A 23,921-nucleotide genomic window follows, 5' to 3' on the forward strand; every position below is an offset into this window, starting at 1 on the left:
GCTGGCACTGCTGTGGGAGCCCACAAGGAGGTAGCTGTGGGGTGAGCTGGTGCCCCCCTTGTGTTGCTCTGTGTGGTGGCTGCTGAAAAGCTCCATTCCAGATATAAGACATGAGACCTAGTACAAAACACAAGACATAGGAATGGTCAGGATGGAAAATGCATCTCAGTAAATACAAGTTAATAGGTGTGGCACACAAAGCCTCCTTTATCTTCAAGCAGCAAGATATGAAGTCAAAACTTACCACACCTCTAACCCATGTTTCCTTTCCCTGAGTCCAGAGGCTGAAAGAGAGCTCAGCAGATGTCAGGCCAGGCAGCCTAGCCCTGCAATGTCCAGGTGAGCAGCTGAGCTTAAAAAACATGTCACAGTGATGAATGCTCTTGATACAGGGATGAAGACGACTGTGTTTGTGCCTCCAGGTAAAAAATGTGAAATGCTGAGAACCTCTATGCTGCCTCCAGGGGATACAGAGCGGAGGGACAATTGCACAAGAGTGTTTATAGATCCAGCACAGACAATCTGTGCAGGAGATGATTGTATCTGAGTCCTACCGTCCACAGCTGCAAGATAAAGGTACTGAAAGCTGGGGGAGGTCTGGGAGCCCATGACCCTGCTCAGGCTGACAAGTGGTAGTATGAACATTCAGTGAGCATTGGGTGAGCAGGGAAGAGGACAAAACAATGATATCCTCACCGTCACTACTTTCATAGGGACTCCAAGCTCCGTTTCCTCTCCATGTGCATGCTGGTTCTGTTGTGCTAAAAGAACACAGTCAAGGAGCCTAGAGAAATGGTCACCTTGTGAGTCCATTGTAGTGGGGGCTGAATTGCTTCACTGACTGTGTTAATGATGGGCTCAGCCATATTTCTAAATGGAGGTATGTGGGGAAATTTGAGGTGCAGGTCTATGTCATAGAATCATAGAATCACAGAATCGTAGAATGGCCTGGGTTGATAAGGACCACAATGGTCATCTAGTTTCAACCCCCTGCTATATGCAGCATTGCCAACCACCAGACCAGCCTGCCCAGAGTCACATCCAGCCTGGCCTTGAATGCCTTCAAGGATGGGGCATCCACAATCTTCCTGGGCAAGCTGGAAGCCCTGTGTAGATGTATTAGGGTGTCCTCTCTCTGTATGACAGGGTCATATCCTGGAGATGATGGAACTTGAGCTGAATTCCTCAACCAGGAGATTATGGCTTGAGCAGGAGCCGAAACTCAACAGATCTCTATATTTCTATTTCATTTGTAGTAGCATGTCCATTTCCATAGAGACATAAGAATGCACAGGAACCAGACAAAAGCTGTGTCTGTCTCTGTGCTCTGTCTCCAGCAACAGTCTCTTACACCTCCCTGCCCTCGTTAGAAATGCTGTTACAGGGAGCAATAAAAGGCATACAGATGATGTGGCTTTTCAATTCCCAAATATTCTTCTTTGTTTGTTTTGAGCTATAATAAAGTTGGTTGAAATCAACTTTCTTGAGGAGCCAGAGTAAAGCTGCATTTGCATCATAACTGAAAGGAGTTTGTTGGTTTATACTGTGAAGGGAAACCTCATCCTCTGTCCTAAGGAAAAATTTTGATGTAGTTTCATAATTAAAGCTTTCCTTATTCTCATTTCCTTACTGGAAGACATCTTCCTTGCCAGACAGGCTTGCATTGTCCTAGATGGTTTTTCACTGTTCCAGGTTGTATATGAGAGTATGGCAATTCCTTTCTGGATGAACCTGAAGGGAACCACATAGATGGTTCATCTTTCTGGCCTCCATCAATGGGAAATGGTCTCAGGTGGATGTTTTCTGTCAGATCCAGCTGCCTAGGCTATCAGAGCTAAAGATGTCATAGTTCAAATGAATGCAGCAGGCTGCCTGGTGAGGTCTGCACCAGGATTCCCTGCCCTCTGAACCAAGCACAGTAAGGCATCTGTCACTGGAACTCATCATTTCATGTCAGGCTTTTAATATGACTGTGCACTGGCTCTAGCCATGAGAGGCAGATCCAGAGCATGGGGAGCTAACCTGCATGGCTAAGATCAGGGTAATACTTTCCATTCAGTATGAGTCACTGGGGCAACTTGTAGTAGCTGAATTTTGTGTCTTAGCTGGTATCAGCTCAGTCACTAAAACAATTAAATTTTCATTAAACCTCCTGGGCTTACTTGCAGCTTCTGAACCCCACCCAGCATAGAAGAGCAAGTTTCTGTTGCCCTTTAACTTTGCATTCCCTTTCTTGTTTGCATTGCTTTAGGTACTCTCCAGCCAAATTGTTGCGTGCCTGAGTCCTTTCCTCTTTTATATTTTGTGCTCTCTCAGGAAATGCTTACAGTGCTATTGGCCCCTCAGGAGGAAAGAAGCTGATGGGAGAGGAGAGGTCAAGCTAAGAATCCTGCTCTGAGTTGGAGTAACAGAAATAATAGCATCTGATCCCCACGAGATCTACAGCTCAGTGCATCCCAGCACAGCTGCTACCCGACCAGCACATCTGGCCTTGGCCAGAAGAGTCTGGCTCTCCCCTCAGCCCTCCTGCATCCATACATGATGTGGTTCGGAGAAGGGCCTGTGGGATCACTGATTACCTCCTGTGCAAGCATTTTCTCTAGGTGACCATCTCCCACCTTCCCTCCTATTGAGGCTGGGTTTGCTGGGAGGAAAACCCATGGGACAGAAAGCAGCAAAGCAGGAGAGACTCTGGTCCTGAAGAAATGGTTCTTCTTCATTTCAATTCAGTGACTTTAAAGCCTTGAATCCTATTCTCAATGTGAGGGGATGGGTTTGAAGAATCAAAAAGAATCAAAAAAAGAGACTCACACAATGAGGGAGACCTCATTGTGGCCTTCCAGTATTTGAAGAGAGCATATAAACAGGAGGGGGAACAGCTGTTTACAAGTGTGGATAGCGATAGGACAAGGGGGAATGGTTTTAAACTGAAACAGAGGAGGTTTAGGCGAGACATTAGGAGCAAGTTTTTCACACAGGGGTGGTGAGGCACTGGAACAGGTTGCCCAAGGAGATTGTGGATGCCCCATCCCTGGAGGCATTCAAGACCAGGCTGGATGTGGCTCTGGGAGCCTGGGCTGGTGGTTGGCGACTCTGCACATAGCAGGGAGGTTGAAACTCGATGATCTTTGTGGTCCTTTTCAACCCAGCCCATCTAATGATTCTATGATGGTACGATTCTATGATCTCCCCTGAGCTATACAATCCCCAACAAACACCTAGGATTGAGTCCTGAATTCCCTTGCAAGGCATTGCTTCAAAGAGAAATACGGGGGTAAAAAACATTATGTATTTATAATCCAGGGAAGAATAAGTGGGAGCAGAAAGTCTCAGAGTGGCAGTCTGTGGGTCCTCCCTCTTGCAGGAGTTGTGCCGGGGAGGAGCGCTCTCCCTGTTTATGCTATAGGGCACGCCCGGCCCCTGCCAGCTGCCTGGAAGTGAGGAGTAGCAATGCAGAGCTTTCCCACGCTGGAGACCCTTTGTAGGTCTGGGCAGGAGCCTGTGTGTGCCTTCAAAGCAGAGAGAGCAGCAGCACCACCCTGCCCCTGGGCGGGCAGGGAGAGGTTGTGCGCTGAAGATAGTGTCATGTACTACAGAGACAGACTGTACAAAACATTTGCTATTCAATCATTTTGGTATTTTCCCTTCCCATGACCTGTTCTATGCTCAGCCCTCATATGCATCTCTTCCGTATTTCTGTGCCTTGGAGATTAATTTGTCTTCCATGTTTCATCCTCTTTCATTAGGGCATTCTCCCTGTTGCTTTTCTTCCTCTTTGGTCTTTTTCCCTCTGTCCTCCTGTTCCTTCTGCCTGGTGATCCTGCAGAGCCCCCGGCCCCTTGTCTGCCTATGGCTCACTGGGGATAGGATAAGCTGCTGTGGAACAATCCAGGAGCTGGGCCCACGTGGGAGCTGGGAGCTCTTGCTCTGGGCTATTATCCAGACACGTTTTGCTGAGGTGTCCTCATAGTACATTCCCAGCATTTTATCAAAGAGGTGACGCTGTCACGGGTTTGTTTATCATTTCCCTTCAGGGCATGGTCTCTTCATGGCTTCTTCCTTCCATTTTTGAGGAGGAAATGTTTGCAGTTCTGTCAGCCCCTGGGAGGAAAGTAAGTTACAAAGGGAGCAGGGCTAATGAAAGTTTTTTCCTGAGCAAAGGTAACACTGCTTTATGGTCACCTATGCCCTGAACATGTGGGAACAAAGCTCAGCACTCGAGGACACTGAGCGGGGAGCTAGTCTCCAGAGGAATGAGCAGGGCATCAGGGACACGGCCATTGTGCAGAGACACTTTTGTCTCTGTTCCTCCAGCAGCTCCTCTCTCCACCACCCTTCGCGGTCTCTGACACTGATGGGTCCTTGACTCCTGCCATGCCCAAACCTTACATCTCTGACACATCTCCTCCTCACACGCCTCCTGTGCACTTGCTTGGCTGTTTCAGCAGAGCTTCGAGCAAATCTGTCCTGCCCCTTCCTTCATCTTCCTCTTTTGTTGAATCACAGAATTGCAGGGGTTGGAATGACCTCAAGAGATCATCGAATCCAACTGCCCTGTGATAGCAGGCTCCCTACAATAGGTTGCACAGGTAGGCATCCAGGCAGGTCTTGAATATGTCCAGAGAAGAATACTCCACAGTCTCTCTGGGCAGCCTGTTCCTGTGCTCTGTCACCCTTACAGTAAAGAAGTTTTTCCTCACGTTTATACGGAACTTCCTGTATTTCCTTTTGTGCCCGTTGCCTCTTGTCCTATCACTTGGAACCACCAAAAAAAGCCCAACCCCATCCATATGACTCCTGCCCAACAGATATCTATAAGCATTGATGGGATTCCCTCCTCACCCTTCTCTTCACAGCCCCAACTCTAAGCTTTTCCTCATATGGGAGATGCTCCAGTGCCACAGCCATCTCTGTGTCCCTCCACTGGACTCTGCAGTAGTTCCCTTTCTTTATGAACTGGGCAGCCCAGAACTGGGCACAGTGCTGCAGATGTATTCTCACCAGAACAGAGAGGTCCTCCCTCTACCCACTGGTCATGCTCTTTTTAATGCATCCTAGGATACTATTGGCCTTCTTGGCCACAAGGGCATACTGCTGGATCATGGGCTCACTGAAGACAATGCCAGTGTCAGGGAGGGACACATGAAGGACTTTCTTTACACAGAGGGATGTAACCCCCTGTCCCATGGTGCTCCATGCCATGGCTGTGACCTGGGGCACGCAGACCCCAGGCTGCTTTCTGCTTTATTTATTCCAGCAGAAGATCTGTATCTCTGTCACTGTGTCAAGAAGACTTGCACATGCATGAGTAAAACAAAACAAAAAGAGACTCTCAGGGTCCTTTGAGAGGATTTGCATTTTGGGAGTCCTCTATTATTTTCTACTGCATCATCTTTTCCTTCTGTACCCCCTAATGTATGCACTGTTTTGGGAACATCACAGAACACTGCACTGAGGAACTCACTTAAGAGCCAGGAGAAAAAATGTAAAATGCAACAAATGTTGGGAAACAAGGAAATCTTGTTTCATGATGTGAGTCCTTGCTACTAATTTTGGCCTTCTATTATTCTCAAGTTTGGTGTCATTGATGTCCTGTGCTGAAGGTGGCAGATAGGTGACTCTGGGGAAAGATGTGGGTTGCAGATAAGCTCTTGAATATAGCTTGCAGCACAGGTTATAGACCAGACCCTAGTCCTGGATGCTGAGCTAACATGATATTCTTCATCTCATGTTTTTGCCACCTGTGCTTTCCATGAAGAGGGAAGTTAGGATCATAGAACAATTAAGGTTGGAAAAGATTGCTAAGATCACCTAATCCAACTGCTGACCCATCACCACCATGGCAACTAACCCACGTCCCTGAAGATACCCACACAGCAAGTGGTCTCTCCTGCAAGGTGTGACCTTGCTGTTGGACACCTGCAGTGAGGAGATGACTTCTGCCTGGTTTTCTCAGGAACCTAGGTGCAAAATAGCTTGTTTTTGATAAGAGACTCTGGATCTCCTGAAGCCTCTGGGAATTGGAAAGATGAAGTAGTCACATCACTGTTGTATAAATCCTCCAGGATAGTACTGGAAAGCAGTCAGCTGTGATAGCAGGGCTGTAGATTTCTGAAACATTTTTTCTTGGAAAATTGTCATAGAATCAGAGAATCACTGAATGAATGGGGTTGAAAGGGGCTTCAAAGAGCATCCAGCTCCAACCCCGGCTGTGGCAGGGGTTTGTGGTTATGGATCCAAGTTGAAGGAGGGAAGATTTAGGTTGGATGTTAGGAGGAAGTTCTTTACAAGGAGAGTGGTTAGGCCCTGGAACGGGCTGACCAGGGAGGTTGTGGATGCCCCGTCCTTGGACGTGTTCAAGGCCAGGTTGGACGGGGTCCTGGGCAACCTGATCTGAATGTGTATGTTTGGTGGCCCTGCTAGGCAGGGGGGTTGGAACTACATGATCCTTGAGGTCCCTTCCAACCCGGGTGATTCTGTGATTCTGTGTGATTCTGTGCCAACCACTAGATCAGGTGCTATATCATGTTGTCCAAGGCACCATGTAGTCCTCCAGTTTAAAATGGAATTGATGAAAATATGGCTGGGCTTTTCAGAGTGAAAAAAAAAAAAAAATCTGCTTTGGCTAAGCAGCTTGCTCTTTCATGGAGCTCCAATCTGGTTAGATACAGTCCTCTCAGTATTCAGGTGCTGATTGCTGTGGTTCAGTTTTTATTCATTTTCCCCTATGTGGAAATACACACATGGTGGGGAGAGAAATGAAAAGGAAAAGAAGAATTAGTGATAGCAGCTTTTCAGTAGCTCTGCAAAGAAAAACCTCTCACGGATTTCTTTCCTTTTACTAGGTAAGGAATTTATTTTACTTTTAGCCCTAAAAGCCAGAGCATATGCTAACTTGCCTACCTTTCTGCTCAGCACCAAGCCCTTCCCATTCTCAGATCCTCCTGGTTGTTTCGGGGTGTCATTTGCCTCTCAGGCAAACCAGACTCAAATACTTAATCTTGATTCATTGCTTTTGTCAGCACTGAAAATTGAGCTCTGTGTGTCTGTGCTGTTACTCATTGCTGAGAAGGAGAAGATAATTATATTGGTATTTCTGGTTTTGAAGGAAAATGTGTGTTGTTCCTGGGAGTAAAAAGCACTGGTGCAAGATCCAGGTGCAGACTCATAACCACACGCCCAGAACCTGGAGTTGTTAGATGCCTGATTGTGTATCCTTGGTGCCGTTCTTATCTTGCATGTTTTTTCGTCATCTTCGTTGTTCTGTCTCTCACGAGAAATGAAAAATGAGCAAGAAGGACAGGGATAAAATCTTCAAGGCCCTGGAGAACTTGTAGGTGAATCACATCAATTCTCTCCAAACATGAGGCAAACACAGTGCTGTCACTAGGAGAGACGCTGGAGAGGTTATGCCAGGAAGAGGCTGGTTTTGTGGGAAGGATGAAATGAAGTGAAGGATCAGTGTGGAGAAGGAAATTGACTTTCTTGATGCTGCTTCCTCACACAAGTCCTCTCGTCATCCTTCATAAGGGATGTTAGGCTGTGGCGTTGATGGGTCTCCTGTGCCTGTTATCCCAGGCATAACACAAATAACTTACAGTTTGTGCTAACACATGGTTAGTATAAGGAACACTGCCGTCCACAGGAAAGGCAAAAGCCACAGGTACAAACCTCTTCTCTTGGGTGTGGAGAAGGTGTTTATTCCACACTTCCCATTACCAGGTGCCCAAGACCATGGCCTCAAAGCTGCACCTCCAGAATGCTTCATCTCTCTGCACAAAGGACAAAACTGTGGCCTCCTCTGCTAAGTGCTTGGTTTTCAGGTGTGTTCACCAGCCCCTAATTCACTTCGGCCAAAAGACCTCAGGTTTGTAATGAGATGCATGCTTTGTCTAGAGATCATCTGCAGTGATGCCTGTGGGTAGCTACTGGCTGACAGTTGTGGGTGTCATTCAGTGAAGATGTGGGATCTGGTGTAAGGTGACAACTGTCCTTTGTTCTCTGCCATTCTCCCCACCGCTGTGTTTTTCACTTTCTTAGTTGATCTTTCCTTCTTTGCATTCAAGGCTGGACAAGTTTCCTTTTGGGGCAGCTCCCTATCTGGCTCTTGAGTGTCTTTTATTGATCAAGCTCCTGAGGTTCTAGAGACCTGTGAAAAGTGAATGTGACATGCAAAGCCTGTGCCAGAGAGCACTATGAGATTACTTGCACTGCATGTTCCAGCCTTGCCAAGGCAGAATGCCTCCTCCCAGCATGGCTTTGTAGGTGGCTTTATGGACTGGACCTAGCAGCTAGAACTGATCCCATGGGAGTCATTACCTGGCTCCCTCTGTGCTGAACTCCAGAGATGTGGGCAATCAAGCTTTTTGCAGAATTTTCCAATTTCCTAAGAAGCTCACATTTGGCTAAAAAGTGTAAAAATATTGATTCACTCTACTGTTAATTGTTGCCTATCCAACCAGAGAGGCTTTGAGATTCCTCCTTAGCCTTATCTTCCCTAGATTATTGCCAAAGTGTTTGTCTATTTCTTCCCTCCTTCTTCTTTCTGTTTTCATAATGCAGAACAAGATAGTCATGGATGTGGGCTTTGCTGTACCTCATGGTGTTGGGGGACACAAATCTCTTCCACAAGGCACTGAGAGCTGAAGGATCAGCCTTACAGGCAGTGGTGTTAACCACTGCAAAGAGAAGGACAGAGGATGGGAGGTTTTCTAGGGATCTTTTGAGTGAACTGCCCCATGAGTAGGGAGCATGGAATAAAAGATGACGGTACATCTTTGAAAACCAGTAGGTGATGTTGAAGTCTGCCTGTGCTACCCAGGGTTGGGAGCCTGCTCCTCTATGGTAACCGCTGTTGGCTTCCCAGTGGAGTTCGACTGGCTGAAGGAAGTGAGTAAATGTCTTCATGCCTGAAATAACTTCCCATCATCTCAGTGTCTCATAGACCCTTCCAGCTCTATGCTCAGTCCTTGGCAGTATAGGCATAAGGTCCTTGAAAGTGCTGCCAGGATGGCTGCTACCATGCCAAGTCTTTGCTCAGCTTCTATGGCACCATTCACCCACAATCGGCTTTTGTTCTCCCAGCCATGTTTAGACACTTTTTCTTTGGGAATCTGATTTGGAAAAACATTTCTGGAGCAATTTTTTTTTTTTTTTTTTTGACCACTGTTTTTGTTGCTGCTTTTGGTCTGGTTGGACTCAGGCATGACGAGAATTCAGATTTCTTGATTTTCTTTCCCCTTTGATACATCCCGGGCTACAGACATGTGAACAGCAGTAATAAAGACATTACAGCTTAACGAGTTGTGGTGAGCTGTGTTGTCCCAGCCCATCCAATGATATGTCAGTACATAATTTGTAGCTGTCTGTTTATCTGTGGATTCACTACACCAATAAATGATCTGCTATTCCTGGCTAAGGCAATGCTCTTATTTGGCTTATACTGAGTAAAGGTGTTGGATGAGAAACCCACAGTTTGCATCTTGATGCTGTTCCAAACGGAACCAGAGCCACTGCAGGTCACTGGCTTTGTATAAATCAGAGTACAGCTTCCCTGGGGCCCCTGGGGACTTTCCCTTATCTTACTGCAATTCAAAGAGCTTTTCGGGCTAACATGTCTTTTTCACATTCTATTTGCATTACGTGCACATAGCACAGTCCATACAGGTGAACAAAGTACAGCTTGTAACACTTTCGTTCCCTGGACTATTGTGATATCATGGGCAGGAGAGAGCATTAGCACACCCATTGGCACTGCCTTCTTGGGGTGACAGTTAATTCAACAAGAACTGCAGTGTTAGTCAAGCTAAAAAAAAGTAAATAAAGTATTCGTCTACAATAGCCAAACAAATAGAAGAGTTGAATAGGCTGGAGGAAAAGATGAATAAGAGAAACTCACACTTTGTGCAAGTCATCCCGAAGTTTGCTTGCATGAACTTTCTCACTATCCCAGCATCTGTTTCTATACCTACTCTGTTGCCTCTCTGCTTATGCAAGCTGCAACAATTGCTCAAGGGAGCAAATGCAGATCTCAGTATTCATTTTCCTTTTGTACTGAGACCCAAGGCCAAGTTACATTCAGATTCAGATCTTGCTTCCTCTCTCTGCAAATGACCTTGATCAGGAAGAAATCTTTTCCCTGTGAAATTATTTAATTTAAATTGTTATCAAATTGGTGGGGCGGGACACTTCTCCCACACGCAGCAGCACACGTGGCTCACGACAAGCTTTGGATTAAGACTGACACAGTAGTAAACCGAGAGTGATTTGGCAGAGGGTGACTGATCCCTAATTTAGATTTTGAAGTCTGCGGTCATTCACTCATACACACAGTGTACTACACAGACAGGAGACTTGCAGTTAGGACTCTACAGATCTGTGTTTGGCCCAAAATACAAACTTAGGTGGTATCTGGGATTACAGGTGGACTACTCTTGGTAGTGGTGCCAGTCTGAAAACTGTCTGCCACAGATCACTCACATCTGTTTCCAAAATGGCATGGGAACTTTCAGAACTGACCTGTCTGAAATCAAATCCCAGACAAATCTGACTAATTTCTCAATGAAAGCAATTCCCCGCTGGTAAGCTGATGAGAAGATACACTGCATAAGTTTTGGTCAGAAGAGGTCTCTGGGATCTCCCCTCCAGCCTTCTGCTTGGACTAGCTGGGCTATCCCCGGTGCTCAAGCAGGTTGGCTCTGTATTTACTTACTCACCTCTGTAGCTGCCCTTCAACTCATTGTTGGCTTTTATCCCCTTTCAGTCTCTTCCTTGCTAGACTGAGCAATCCCAGCTCCCTCACACTCTGCTAATGGGACTGGTGGTCTGTTTTCCTTGTCCTGGCAGCCCTCCCCCATTGTTATTTCTTGATATCTCCCTTGATTTGGGTTAGACAACACAGACAGAAGATCTCACTGTCCTGGCACAGTCCAGTATGAAGTTTGCCCAATTTGAGGTGAGGCTCATATTCAGCCTGACGGTAAGGTAATGTGACTGTGGGAAGAGGGCAGGAGTGTTCTTCATCCATACCTGCTCTGATGATGGACCCTGCTCTTGAGGCTCAGCAGACTGATAGTGTGGGTGCACAGCTTGCACGCCAGATGTGGCTCATGCTGAAGGACAGCTTTTCAGCTATTTGTGAATGAATAACCACAGCAGCAGACTCACACTCAAAGAGATCTCAAGGAAAATCCCAGTTGCTTCACAAAGAGAGGTGTCTTAACCCTTCCCTCTGATTTGCTCCTCAGCACAATGTCCCAGAAGCATGCTAAGGAAAATGTGGGAAGCACCATCATTATACACGATATCTATGTTGCTTGTGGTCTGTAAAGATCTCACCAGATATCACTGAGTATGTTTGCTCTGATACCCTGGGAAAATTCCAGCGCAGTTAATTGCCTCCTGTCTAATTCAATTCACATTTAATAAGGTGGCAACATTCAAGCTAAAGCCTGCAGGATAGATGAGTGGTGGGAATCAGAGCTGTGCAGAAAAAAAGATTGGGAAGAAGAGGTACAAATCCATTGCAAATCAGTGTTTGCAAATCAGGAAAAGACTCCTTCCCCTGCCCCAGTATGTCCAGGATCAATTCTTCTTTTTCTGAGCTCTGCCAGCCAGAAAGTGTGGGAAGAAATACTGGGATGAGGTTCTTCTACAAGGTTGAGGCCATAAACCATCCTGGCATATATTGTGCTATGAGAGATGCAACAAATCCATCTGCAAAACCCTTCACTTGCAAACGTTACAACAGAGACTCCCCTGTTCTCACCAGACTTTGTTGTATGTGTTATATGGACCTTTATTTTCATGCTGTCACTCATAGAGAAAAATTTTTAGCTTTCCAACTCTCAGGGAGAGCACTGATAGTGTGAGCATACAACTGTTTTGAAATGTTCAGTCTCTACATTGCAGACCTGACACCATTTGCATCTAGTGTCCCAGATCTGCATATTCAGATCTTATCTGAAGCAGAGGGGAAGCAGAAATACTGTCAGGATAGTTGGAGATGGGCATGCAGAGGGGTAAAAAGTCCATCTCATCTTAAACATGGCTAAGATGACACTTGCTGTTGTATTGCATATTCCTATACAGTCCTGCCTTCCCAAACGTAAGCTGAAGTTCTCCCTGGAAGTGCAAAAGGAAAAATCTCTGCCCTAGCAGCAGCTTGCTCCAAGTTTTTTGAGATCATATCTACTGTGTTTATTAGTTTTCTTAATAAATTGGCAGCCTTGGTGTGCTCTGAGCCAGGTATATTTGCTGAAAGATTTATCAGAGATCCTCCAGGCCCAGATAGGTCAAGGCGGGGTAAGAAGACAGTAACAACTGCTCCATATCAGGTTCTTATCTTTGCTTTTAGATCCACTAGGTGCTGCATGCAGGCAAAGAGGGATACATCTCCCTTGCCTCCGGCATGAAGTTGTACCACTACAATTCATCTACTAAATGTAAAATTAGACAACTCCTCAGCGGTCTCCCAGTGTTGACATCCTCTGATTTTCTCCCCCATGAGGCACCTGGCTTCCTGTTGCTTATCCCATTGCCAGTTGTCAGTCCTCCCCTGCCTTCTTTCCAGAAATCATGCCAAGACTGTCACTGCTCAGACAATATCTGTCCCAGGGCAGGCATTGCCTCTGTGAACAAGATAACCTATGAATTGTGATGGAAAATGGATGACACTCAGCCCACTGCTTGGCTGCCTTGGGATCATTCTCCAACTTACGTCCAGTCCTGAAAATCCAGTCATCACCCCACTGAAAAACAGCCACTTAGATAATCCTCAAAGCAAAAGTGCTGTCTACCCACACAGCTCTGGACCTCCATCTCCCAGCTCTGTTCTTCTGTAAGAGAACAGCTGCTTGTGAATTCCTGATGATGGCTGAACTTTCCTCTAAAGGAAAGTTCAGAGCCTTCAACTGATTTCTGAGCCCTGAGAACAGACCTGCTGCAGGCATTTTGTCTCTGCAAATATAGGAGGAGAAAACAGAGTAGGACACAACTAGATCATTCCATTTCAATCCAAATTGAATCAATTACTCATCCAACCATGCTCTTCTTGTTATGCTCTTAAGGGATATTCTCACCTAAGTGATTTCTGAGCCAGAGTCAAATTTAGAGGGTGTGTTATAATTCAATTAGCAAGCTGGAACAGCTCTCCCTGGCAAGTTTGAGGTATTGAAAGGAGCTTGGCTTCATTGGATGAAGATAATTGGGGAGATTGGATGAAGGAGAAAGAAAAGAGAGGAGAAAGCTGGTTTCATCTAGTTGTGCATACAATATGTTAAGTAATCATGTATCTTGTAGTAATGATTCATCTCAGAGATGCCTTGTGAAAATTCTAGGCTAGTTGAGTCTTGCAGTCATGCTCTAGGCTGAAGTAAGGAGAGTAAACATCTTTGGCTTTGAGGTCTTGTTAAATATTGTGTAAGAGAACTGAATCCCTTTTCCCATCCCAAATGGAGGCTAACTCTGGAGGTATCAGCCTGCCTGCTTGGGCTCTCAAAAAAGCAGGAGCAGTCACTGCTGGTGGAAGGCATCCTTGAAATTAGATGTCCTTCTTGGCAGTGGAAAACTTGGGGCTTTGCCAGCAGACTGCTTTTGACAAAGTCTTATCTTGCCCGATGTAACCTTGGCATAGCCCAAATATGAGTTTCATTAAAAAGACATTTCCTCTGGGGACCAAATCTTTTGGATCAGTACACTGGCCTTTTGTCAGATTACAGAATTTTAATCGCAGCATTGAGGGTTTTGTTTTGTTTTGTTTTTTTCATCTTTTCCTCATTCTCCCTCATGAAAACCCATTCCTCTGACTGCAAAAGTATTGTAGTTTATTCCTTAATAGTCAGCCCAGCTGAGGAGAGGAGCCAAAGTTATATGCACTTTGTGTTAATGGCAGAATGTTAAATAAGCATCGTGTTTTTAGGTTTTTATTATTATTATTATTATTATTTTTCCAAGAACGTGTAGAAAGCCAAAACCTAGAGAGCCGGAGGCATAGGAAGGTCTGTGAAATTGAAATCTCCAGTTGATTCCTGGAATGAGGATGTCTTCTCATTTATTTGGGTATCCAAGTGTATAGTGACTTCAGTTCAGTCACGTATGACAAGAAATTAATCTTCCTGCCTTCCTTGCAGGAGGAGCACTGAATTGATGTTCATGATGGAGATGCACGTACCTCTGGAAGGATGAACCTGGGACCATGCCAGAAATCCCACCAAGAGCTAATGATGGGAATGGGATTTGTGCTTCCACAGTACCAGGTCTGGATGCTGATGGATCATTCCACAAAAGGGATCTGAAGAAAACCAGGTCTGAGTTTTGAATAAATTTCAGTTCATTTAGCCAGAATGCCTAATATAGGTGTTAGGCAGCAGGTATATTTTCATACACTCCTGACCCAGCATACACCACATTGAATACAGTGTTAACAGTGTAATTCCCTGCCAACATCAGCCAAGCTAAACCTGGGTTGCTGCCACCTTGTCCTCTCCGCTCTGTGCCTGCCAATAGAAAGAGCTGGCTTTCTGCCCACCCAACTCCATCTGCAAGAACCCTTCAGCTCTGACAGAACAATATGGGAGGAAATATCTATTCCTTGACCCAGAAAAAAAGTCAGGTCAAGTTCTGTATTTCTGCAGCACTTCCCACCTTGTTCATAAATATCATGTCTTGGTAGGTACAGACCTATGTGGAACACAAAAGCTATTCTCTTGTCAACAGGTAGTATAAAAGAGATGTGTTTAGATTGGTGTAACTGTAGCAAATCTTGCATTCTGCTATATGTCTTGCCACACCTGTGCATGGCTTTCTGACCAGGAGAGCCTTCTTGGTGTCATCATAATGGGATTGTTACTGCAATGGGGATGTCATGGGAACAAACATCATAAGAGAAGGTAGCAGTAACACAGAAGGATTTCTTATGCTTTCTGACACCATGAGCAAGTTAGCATTTAGGAACTGGTCTTGCCTCTTTCTGCTTGTACATACAGTACTCACATCATATCATCTTGTGAATCCATGATCTTAATAACTTTAGATTGTCTGATGTAAAGAACCTTGTAGAGCCAAGGAGAAAACAATTCACAGGCGCCCCAGGCTCAGATAGGACACAGCTTGCATGCTAAGACTCACACACATACGTGCCATCTGAAATGCTCCACAGTATCTGAAAAACTGTCATGTAGCTGTCAGACCTGATGCAGGACCTACAGCTATCCCATCACAGCAGCTTAGCACAGCAATTCAAGGGAGCATGATACCTATGTTTGAGCCCTATCTCAATGACTGTGTTCGGGGTTCCATACCGTCCCATCACTGTGCTGCCTCAAAACTGAACACTTCTCTTGATCTTCAGCTTCAAAACTGGACAAGCTTGTGCTCTGGAAGTACAGGTCCTACTGCTGGTGTGTGCAGACTGTACACCATCTACTTATCAGAATGATTGCATATGTCTGCCAAAGACCTACCTTCTTCTTTGCTCTTGCTTTTCTTTAAGCCCTTTTTTGTCTGTGTACATGGATCTGCATGTGCAAATTTTTCACTGCTGATGTCACCTTCTTTTCTAAGGACAAAAATATTTACAGAGCACTCCTTCGAAGTGTAGCTGCATTTGTAATTAACTGATCACAAAATGATGGTTCTTCGTGCTTCTGAGCTTTTTGCTTACTTGTGTTACCTGAGCTCCCAGTCTAAGTCAGACAGGCAAGCAGTAATGAGAGAAGAAGCATTCCACAGTGTTCAGTCTAATCAGAAACAAGTCCTCAGAAATTACTCCCTGACCTGACACTGAGCTGAACCCCACAGCACCATCAGATCCACAGTTAAGAAACTCAGTGGCTTGGCTGTTCTGAACAAATTTTGTTCCTAAGATAACGTACAGAGATGGATTCCAGGTTTATTCTTCAATCTTTTATTCCATCTTCCTGCAAAAGTTCAAATGTGAAGATGCCGAAAACTTTCTTGACATAAGTTACATTAAGGATTACCTCTTGCCTTGATAGGGAACTGCCCTTGTCTCTTATAAGCCTATAATCCCTATTTTACATACTTGCCTGTCTTCTTTCACATTTGTTTTGATTTTCATTCTATCTCTGCATAATTTTCATTTTCATACATTTCATACAACTAATGCAGGAATTTCCCATGTCTTCTCTGTATGGCATTATTTTTTCTTTACTCATACTGCATGATTAAGTTGTAAAGCAAAATTTTTTAATCTGTTTCCATAAAACCTAATGTCTCTAGGGCAAGCTCATTAAACTTTTGTGGTTTCCCAGATGATTCTTTGAGGTCTAAAAGACAAAAAAACCCCTCCATTTATCAGTATATTACCCATATCAGGTATATTTATATCCTAGGTTTGAAGATGTGGGGCAGACCAATTAAAGACCATGTCTAGAGGGATTTTGCTTGCACCTATGTCACTGATATGTTAAGAAGCTTTTTAATGGGACATGTGTTTGTTGTAAAACTTTCATTTTATATAAGCAAATATTTTGGAAAGGGCGCCAGGACGTCTTGCATTTTGACTTGCTGAAATCAGTATCTTTCTGGCTGGTGTAGTAGAGTGAGTGCCTAAGTGTGCAAATGTATTTATTACCATATATTACCATAGAGAGAGCTTTTTCTTTCTTACTTCTTAGCCCCACAACAAGCTTGGAAAGAGAAATGCCAGTTCACATTGTTTTGGTCTGAAAGGTAGAAGCCAAGAGGAGCACTGTGTACATGGAAGATTTTGACTGTCCCTTTCAAGTTTGCCCATCTTCTTTTGCTCATCGCTATCCTCCAATCCTCCTAGCTGGTGATAAGCAATGTCAGAGTTACTGGTTGTGTTTCGTGGACAGCTCTGGATACTGGTCACCACCAGCTGCTATTGGTCTCTGACTCCCTGACCACTGGTCCAAGCAGAAGGGATTCTCCAATGCAAGCATTTCTGTGCCATGCAGCACAACTCCCTTCATTTCCTGTGGATGCTAGAGGTCAGTACACCTCCACAACCGATGTGCTTGCAGGAACTGAGCTGACAACTCTACATGATGTGTGCCCCAAGCTGTATCAGCTTGTGCTGTGCTAACATAAGCTCATCCACCCTGGGTTCTGTGGAGATTTGGCTGGATCTCCCTCTCTTGCCGTTCACTGTTTGCTATTTTTGAATATTTCTCTGAAGTTTGCTGTACTACTTGAACATCCCACAGTGTTACAACTTGGTCAAACGGTTATTTTGCCTGAGGGTCACCAATGAGCATAATTCCTCAAGAATGTATAAGAAAATGGAAGGACAAGGAATATTTTTTCTTCAACTCTTGAAAACAACTAGACTAGGAACAGTTCTTGCTTTTTGAAAGTGACGGTTGACTAGAAAATCTGCCTGAACCAATGCAAGCTTTGAGCAAACCTGCATGACACTCATCTGGATGATATTTATCACACAATGAATAATGTTGGATTGAAACATGATGGAAAAGATGAGCATCATTTCGAAAGCTCCGAGTATATCTCTTGGTGCTGCAGGGCATGGCTTTCTGGGCTTTTCCATACACAGTGTGTCACGCTTCATAATGGGAAAAAGGAGGCTGAAGTGATAAGTGCACAACACCTGGACTTTCTGGAAATGTCATGTGTGTTGCACATACAGGCAAAATCCTGCAAGAGAAAGGAATGACGTTGACAGAGTGAGGTCATACGTCTAGGAGATACAATAACAAACATTGTAATTTAAGTTCATTCAGTTCCCAATCACTTCAGTTTAAGAACGGGTGGGAAATGAGGTTTGGATCTTCAAACTTCAAAGGCCTCAAGTACAAGCAGAGCAGCTGCATCTGCATTATGGTTCAAAGGAAATCCTGCATGCAAATACCTCCCACCATGGGGAAGGGCTGTTGCCACAGTTTAGCCATTTGTCTCAGGCCTGTTGGAAACGCGTACATTATTTGATTTTCTGACTTGGCTGCATCTGCCATTTCCAAGGCATGTCTTACTCAGCCATGACTACTACTCTTCATGATAAGATCTTATTTCCTGCTGGTGGGACTTGGTTAGTAATTAACTGAGTGGGAAGAGAGGGGTGGGAAAGTGATAAAGTCACACTCTTAATAATAAGGGCAATCAAGGGCAAAATCAAATCCTTTTACCATTACACATCTCCAATTTACCAGTAACTCATAGACTGCTCTAAGGAGGCTTCCTATGCCAGAGCTGTCCAGATGTGAGCAGCTGACTGATAGGGAGAGGGAGTGGTTAAGTAAAGGGATGAATAAATCTTTGATCAGCCCATAGATGCCTCCTCTCCAGGTTGATTTTGGCTGGCTCCATTTTTGCCTACAAAGTTAGACTTTTAGAGGAAGATTGTAAATTCCCCTTCTATTCATAGCTTCTTTCACAAATTCCTCTATGATGCAAAATGCAACGACCTGTTCTTCATGGGACCTGGGACCTTCATCACCAGGGTTCAGTTTTATAGATGGGGGATTCCTTTTACAGAAAGTGTAAAACAAGGAGGCTGTTTAGAAAAGCCAGAGTCCTTCTTGTATGTTAAGTCAGGGTGTTGGCTTTCCAAAGGGTAGAGTGGACACAATTTGCTGGAGTGCACACCTAAAAGTGATCCCCAAAATGCTGAATTTCTATTGTATATCAAGGGCCTTAAACATTGCTATTAATAATAAGCAAGATACATGGCCATTAGTACTGTATTACAAGAATTTCCCTCTTATATATTCATTATGTGTTGACATCAGCCCATGGCAGAATTAACTTTATCAAATGGACCATTAAAAGCTGCCTCAGCTGACAGCCTGGATCTCTCCTAGCAAACAAGCTCTGCTGCTGGCAAATATTTACTAAGTCATGTGCTGAAGCTGAAGAGGAGGTTGAAATATGAATGCCTAATAAAAGGCTTACATTTTATATCAGCACCAGTGGATGTGATTAAGTAGTTGCTGTTGTCTTGATTACTTTGAAGATGACACTGCTGATCATTCACGTAAGAGCAGACAGCTCATTCATCATATTAACATGCATGCAAATCTATCTTCTTTCCAGGATGTCTGAAAAGCAACCAGATTCACTGGCAATTATTTCAGTTGAAAAGATAATTTCTGGCCTGGCTACAAAAAATTCATCAGTGTTAATGTGGTTGTTATCTTAAATAGTATAGGATCAAAGGTATATTAAAAAGTCCCTGTACTCCTGTAAATGCCCATTGGACTGGGCGCTGGCTCTGAGCTGCCAGAGACCATATTTCCTCTTGGGAAGCTCACTGCTGTTGCCACCCCTGCCTGAGATCTGCTTTAGAGTGTGGTTCCACCCCATCCCCCTGCTTGGTACCCAGTTGGTAACAACAGCATCACTTTCAAAGTGAATACAGGGCTGTGCATAGAGGAGTCCTCTTGGGAAGTCAGTACGCATCGATTAGCACCCTGTTGCTGCTACTCCTTCCAGGCAAATGCTAAATGCTGACAGACCAAACTGGGACTTCAAGCATTCATATGTGCTACACCTGGGCTGCTCCCATAGGACTGGAAGCAGAGCCATGAGGCTGCATCTACTGATGGGCTTTTTCTGGGGAAAAAGGTAAATTTTGAATGGCTAGCAGGACATGGCATATGGTCTGGTTGCTGCTCCCACATAAGCAGAGACGGCTCTGTTCCTGTGAACCATCAGGATGCCTCTGTCCCCTGCTCCTGTTCCAAGTTGCTGATTCTCAGTCAGCACTTAGGTGGGAAGAAACAATAAATCCCCATCTCTCTAGTCTGGGTGAAATGCTGTGAGGAAACACAGATGAGGCACTAATTCTTGGGCTGTTCAAAAGTTCCTAATCCGGAGTAGGAGTTAGTCTCATATCCCACCACCTGGCTGCATGATTAATCTGTGCAATTAGAGCAGAGAAAAATGATTGTTAGAAGCTTCTTAAGTCTATAGCCAACAAGCAAACAGTGGCACTCCTCTTACTCTTGTCCTTTGAGATGGGTACACTAATCCCTGCATGATGTGGCTAGGGTATCTGCCTTACATGTCCTTTTCTAGTGAACCAGCTTGGCAGGCTTTGCCAGTCTCACTTACTCCACTGAAGAACAAGAAATTGACACAGAAAATTGATGGGTTTTAGTCTTCTTCCAAAACTTCTTTATTTTATGGGCTGCGGATGACTTCACCATTGAAGTGTCACAACGGATTGTGGCTCTGTCCTCTTGTACCTCAGATAAAGGGAGGCATAAGAGAAACTTCTGCTCTATCCCACAGAAACTGTGCCTATTTTCTACTTCTTATCACTGCTTTTCTTGCTTCTTCCTAAGCTTTTTTACTTAGGTTTTTCAGCTGTGATGCAAATCTGGTTCATTAGCTTCAAGCTTCAATGACATATCCTTATGTTTGGGCTCTGAAACCCACTGGCATTTTCTGCCACAGAACTGTGTGACAAGTTAACATGTGAGTTCTATCTATGCTGCTGCCCCTCAAACTTCCCTGCCTCCCTGGCCTCTGCTTCACATTCCTAGAGGTGCCTATCAGTTACTCATCATCTTCTACTTCTGTAAACATGCATATGCTGCAGAAAATGGGCCCTCCATGCACACTCTGAAACCATCAATGTATAGAAACCAATGTAGAACCTTGAGAGAGAGAGCACCTAAACCATTGCTCAGCCTTAAAGCAGGATTCCATCAACTAAATAGTTCCCTAATTATTATTTGCTCAGCCTGTTCTCCTAGGCCACCCAGGAATCACATCTTCCCTGGGCAATCACCATTTTCACTGTTAAAAAATTTCCCCAGTGTTTCAACTAAGCTGCCTATGATAGATTCTCTTACGCTGCCGTTGGCTTTGCAGATGTATGGAGATATGACCAGGTGTTCCTCATTTCCACCTTGTCTCATTTTCTAAATCTATTGCTGCAGATTGTGGCTACTTCTTGGTGCAGTTGATTTCATCTCTAAAAATGTAGGTAAAAAAGCTGTGATTTCACACTTTCCCTTCATGAAAGATGGGAAACAGGTGAGTTCAGTGTAATTCAGTGGGGCTAGTACATCTATGTCATTCAGGAAAATCTTCCCAGGCACTTCAGCAACCATTTTAAATGAAAGGCCATGAAATAAAAATCACATTACAGAGCCGCATGCACTCATTGCTCTACTTGTATTTGCAGTCCCACATGTAGTTGAAGGGCAGGAACATGCTGCTCTGGGGATCCCAGCTTGCCTGGGGGTGGGGTTTTATCCACTCTGAGGAGTGAACTGTGGTCAGAAGTTTGGCTTCACTATGACTCTCCTGTGGCATGAGACAGTTTCTGAGTCGAAAACAAAATTCAGAGTGAGGATGCTGCTCTGCCTTGTACTCCTGTGATGTTTTACAGACAATGGGAGAACGAGGCTTTTATCCAGAGTAATTGCATGAATTTCCATGTTCATAGTGCCTTTAGCTTAGCTGAGAAGCTTCACCATAATGTTTAATGTAATCACTTTTCCTTTGAAAACGTTAGTTCCAAATGAGAAAAGCAGACAATAAGGTGAGTGGGAGAAACACCACATCAAAACAGAAGAATGAACAGAAACATCAACTTGATTTCATTCTATGATAAGGTGACCTGCTTAGTGGATGTAGGGAAGGCTGTCAATGTGGTTTACATTAGTAAACCCTTTCAGTAGCCTTTGGCACTGTCTTCCACAACATCCTCATGGAGAAGCCCACTGTTTGGATGGGCGTACACTCAACTGGGTGAAACACTGGCTGGGTGGCCGGGCCCAAAGAGTTTTAGTTAATGGAGTTAAAACCAGTTTTTGGCTGGTCATGAGTGGCCTCCCCCAGGAGGCCTCGGTACTGGGACCACTCCTATTTAACATCTTATTAAGGATCTTGATGAGGGGATTGAGTGCACCTCAGTAAGTCTGCAGACGACACCAAGCTGGGAGAGAGTGTTGATCTGCCTGGGGAGAGAAGGGCACTGCAGAGGGACCTGGATAGACTGGATCAATGGGCCAAGGTTAACAGTATGAGTTTCAATAGGGTCAAGTGTCAAGGCCTGCATTTTGGTCACAACAATCCAAGGCAACTCTACAGACACAGGGAGGAGTGGCTGGAAAGCTGCCTGACAGAAAGGGACCTTGGGGTACTGGTGGGCAGTCGGCTGAACATGAGCCAGCAGTGTGCCCAGGTGGCCAAGAAGGCCAGTGGCATCCTGGCTTGTATGAGGAGTGGTGGTGAGCAGGACTAGGGAAGTCATCCTGCCCCTGTACTTGGCACTGGCGAGGCCTCACCTCAAGGGCTGTGTTCAGTTTTGGGCACCTCAGTACAGAAAGGACATGGAGGTGCTGGAGCAGGTCCAAAGAAGGGCAACAAGGCTGGTGAAGGGCTTGGAGAATGTGCCCTATGAGGAGAGACTGAAGGAACTGGGGCTGTTTAGTCTGGAGAAGGCTGAGGGGAGACCTTAGTGCTCTCTTCCAATACCTGAAAGGTGCTTGCAGTAAGAGTGGGGTTGGTGTCTTCTCACTGGTGACAGGTGACAGGAGGAGGGGAAACGGCCTGAAGTTGTGCCAGGGGAGATTTAGGTTGGATATCAGGAAACACTTCTTTACAGAAAGGGTTGTTAAGCACTGGAATAGGCTCCCCAGGGAGGTGGTTGAGTCACCATCCCTGGACGTGTTTAAAAGCTGTTTGGATGCGGTGCTCAGGAACATGATTTAGCAGAGGGTTGTTAGAGGTAGGGTAGCACGGTTATGTGCTGGTTGGACTTGGAGATTTTTAAGCTCTTTTCCAATCTGATCAATTCTACGATTCTATGATTCTATCTGTGATTTTCTCTATGGACTTGCAGGAAGTCTTTGGTATAGCATGGTGCTGAGGTAGAGAACAGTGCTTAGCTCATCTGTGCACCAATAGGCAACCTCAGCAATTAAACCCTCTCAGCTTTTCATCAAACATCTAACTGCCGGGTTCATGGTGAGAGGTTTCTCTGCTTCCTGGCACTTCCCTATAAGCAGCCCTTGTCTTGGGCTGGCATTGTCCTGGGCAACAGGATGGACTGGGTGAGATCTGAAATGTTTTTGTATCTCATATCTGTGATTTGTTACCCACTTGTGTCTGTGGTCTGCATGTTCCTGCTGTGAGTACTTGTTTGGATGTATAAATGTTGCTACATCTACATCTAGGGGCCAGATGATCCCAGCACTCTGATGTGCTACACAGAAAAGTTTGCTTGGAGCAGTATCTGGCCCACGGAGCTTACACAACAGCCAGGATTGGTAGTAGGACATAAATTGCTCCCTACTGTCCCTGCAAAAAGTACGGAAGGACAATGAACTAATTGGCTGTGACCTATCTGCTCAAGAATATGAGCAAAGAGGGTATGTTCTGGGTAGGAAATGGTTTTGGTAAGGCAACACATCCTGATAAAACTGCATATGGGACAGGGAATGTTTGGGCTGATAGCAGTCTGGCCTCAACTGCTTGACCTTAGCTCGTCACTGGATCCCAGGGCATGGAAGTAACGCTGTCACCAGGCTGTGTCTGGTGACAGACACTTACACAGCCACACTGGTATTTCCTCTCTGCTGAATGGTTTGACTTAAAGGACAAAGGAATGATAGAAGAATTTTTTATCAACTTCCACTTGTTTAATATAAAAACCTGCACCATGGAGGTCCCACTCTGCAGCTCTGACATATTCATCCCCAGAAAACCCTGATCAAGCCTCCTCCAAGGCATATATTGGCAGTCATTTTGCAAACAGAAGCTGCATGCCAGCTTGGAAGGGAAGTTCACTGCTCTGCTGCTGTCTGCTTTACTGCTGTACTCAAGGCATGAGAGCTCCTGATTGCCTGATGGGAAGGAAGATGGGAAACCAGCCAGCAAAAACTCACCTGCAAGGAAAATTCCTGACTAGCTCTTGCTACATTTTGCTTCTTTGGGCCTGCTGGAGAGAGCACAACAGGGCTGTT

General features: G+C 44.9%; 1 long non-coding RNA gene across 1 annotated transcript; it reads left to right on the top strand.

The window, feature by feature from the left end:
- The first annotated feature begins 280 nt into the window (after positions 1–280).
- Positions 281–14,538, top strand: LOC128074664 (uncharacterized). Its single transcript, XR_008203259.1, has 3 exons — positions 281–339; positions 423–576; positions 14,130–14,538. It is a non-coding gene; the product is annotated as an uncharacterized LOC128074664 (long non-coding RNA).
- The last annotated feature ends 9,383 nt before the right edge of the window (positions 14,539–23,921 follow it).

The sequence above is a fragment of the Tympanuchus pallidicinctus genome, unplaced genomic scaffold (genome assembly GCF_026119805.1).
Source record: "Tympanuchus pallidicinctus isolate F22 unplaced genomic scaffold, pur_lepc_1.0 scaffold9, whole genome shotgun sequence".
NCBI classification, from domain to species: Eukaryota; Metazoa; Chordata; class Aves; order Galliformes; family Phasianidae; genus Tympanuchus; species Tympanuchus pallidicinctus.